Genomic DNA, 2,486 nt, shown 5'->3' on the forward strand with positions numbered 1-2,486 from the left:
CCCTGTATTACCTTGCTTCCTTCCCCTTTAACCATCCTTCGGGCCTCAGTTCAAGTTCACATCTTCAGGATGGCAATCTACGACTCCTTATACCAGTTGAGACCATCTTTTAGGCATTCCCACCTCACTGCCCGATTTTCTTTCAGGGCATTTAGCACATTTGCTGTTGTGTGACAATGTGGGTTTTTTCATCAATGGTGGTCTCCCGTGCTAGAATGTAAAATTCAGTACAGCAGAACATAGCTATATATTGCTTATCCATGAATTCCCAGTGGCAAAGCCCCAGTAGAATTTCAATACATATATATTGAGTTATTAAAAAGTGATTTATTAATTACTTTTTAAATTAGTATTGAGGTGCACCAGCAACATGGTTAAGACCCTTCATTCCCCAGTCAAACTACTCAGATCCATTTCTGGCTCTACTACATATTGGTTTTGTGACTTTGGGGAAGTTATCTTATCATTATCCCTGACACTTCCTCTCCAAAATTGAGTAGCTTGCATAGGAAACTCAAGAAGACAAAAGTTAGCCTCCCAGCAACTAGCTAAACCAAAACCACTTTTTAATTTTTATTTATTTATTTATTTATTTATTTATTTATTTATTTATTTATTTTGAGACAGAGCCTCACTCTGTCGCCCAGGCTGGAGTTCTGTGGCACGATCTCGGCTCACTGCAAGCTCCCCCTCCTAGGTTCACGCTATTCTCCTGCCTCAGCCTTCTGAGTAGCTGGGACTACAGGTACTTGCCACCACACCCGGCTAAATTTTTTGTATTTCTTTAGTGGAGACAGGTTTCACCATGTTCGCCAGGATGGTCTTGATCTCCTGACCTCGTGATCCGCCCGCCTCAGCCTCTCAAAGTAATGGGATTACAGGTGTGAGCCACCGCGCCCAGCCACAAAACCCACTTTTTAGCCAAAACCAAGAATACCTATTTAACAATAATAAAAAGAACAAACCATGCTCCTAGTACACATTCATTCATCAAAGGATAATAAAGAAGAAAAAGTAGAGTCACAGCCAATTGTGCTCTGCTAATGAATAACAATCATGACAAGACCTCAGGAGGACAACATGAGCCAGCACCCATTTTCGATACAGGTGACTCGGTGAACCTTTGTTTCCCATCAAGTCCCTTTTCTCTAGCACCCACGCGCCCCTGCAGCCCGCCTCTGACACAGCCTGGCAGCAGGTGCTTCTCCTGCAAGGGAAGCAGCCAGGCCCTGTGCCCTGTATGCAATAAACAAGACTGGGCTGTGCCCCTCCCCTGCAGGCAATCAGCACAGGCCCTCAAGCATGAGATTTAATTGCTTGTTCATTATTTTAGCTTGCAGGGGCTACAAGGAAGTATGGCATTTCTGAGCACACCATCCAAGGGAACCCTGGGAGCTGTCAGATTAAAAAATAACAACAGAAACAAGAAAGGAGCCTGTCTTTAGCCAAATGGCTTCAGGTACCTGTGACTCAATGCGAGGGTCCCCATCAAAACCCATGGCAGCCCCTCCCTGTTTGTCCTGCCCTTTTCAATTCTGTCTGAGCGGGGAGGAGAATGCCACAAAGAGACGAGAATTTGAACTCGCAGTCCCCAAGTGCACCAATGTCCTTTTCCTGCCTGATTGTGTACTTAAAGCGCCTGTAAAGTCAATCACTTCCCATGGTTTCACAGCAAAGCCAAAAGATTAAAAAAGAGACATTGTCCTTTTGAAGATGTGGAAAGTAATAAATGAGCAGGCTGAATCCTCTTTGGGTTTAAAAGCCTGTGCCGTTCTGCTTTAAGTTGTCAAAACTGCTTAAAATCTTTAGTTTTGTTATACCCTGGTGCTACACAGATATCATAGAAGCAGGCTGACTCTCTCAAACAATTTGGAAATCATTTTTTTTCTCTCTAAAAACTTTGTTGAAATATATATGTTAGCACAGACTTTTTATTAACATTTTGTTTAAAATATAGCATTTTTTCAGGCGCATCTTAAGAGATCAGAATAGTCAAACAGTAGCTCTCTTTTTGAAAAAGAAATTGCACACCATCTTCAAGTTTTAAGCACAAAGGTTACAGTTCGTTCTCCTCCCCCATTTTATTTCCACTGTTGGAGTAGATTTGACCTCGTCTCTCTAAAGGCAGAAAACTTCAACAAAGGTGAGAGGACTATTTAAAGCGATGAAAAAGATTCTGAATGAAGGATTACGACTTTGACGAAGCCTGAAAGAAATGCAGTGCTTAGGAAGTGGATAAAAGTCAATAGCAACAATTCTTGGCTTTGGATGAAACCTTGAAGGTGCACTTTTCCCCAGTGATATGAAAAATAAGAAAATAAAAACAACCAACCAGAGACCTGTAACTCTTCTGGTTCTGTGGCATCTGTACATTCACATGATAGAAACTTCCTAAATCCCGAAGGTTTCCTGGCAAAGCCCAAGCTCCATGATGAGCTGAGAGCCCTGCCACTGTACCAGGAGAAAAGGAGTCACTAGGCAGGCTG

General features: G+C 42.5%; 1 long non-coding RNA gene across 1 annotated transcript; it reads left to right on the top strand.

Moving 5' to 3' along the window:
- Window positions 1-1,015: 1,015 nt before the first annotated feature.
- LOC116274603 lies at window positions 1,016-2,187 on the top strand. The gene is made up of 3 exons (XR_004183374.1): window positions 1,016-1,107; window positions 1,334-1,459; window positions 2,103-2,187. It is a non-coding gene; the product is annotated as an uncharacterized LOC116274603 (long non-coding RNA).
- Window positions 2,188-2,486: the final 299 nt, after the last annotated feature.

Source organism: Papio anubis, chromosome 4 (assembly GCF_008728515.1).
Source record: "Papio anubis isolate 15944 chromosome 4, Panubis1.0, whole genome shotgun sequence".
NCBI classification, from domain to species: Eukaryota; Metazoa; Chordata; class Mammalia; order Primates; family Cercopithecidae; genus Papio; species Papio anubis.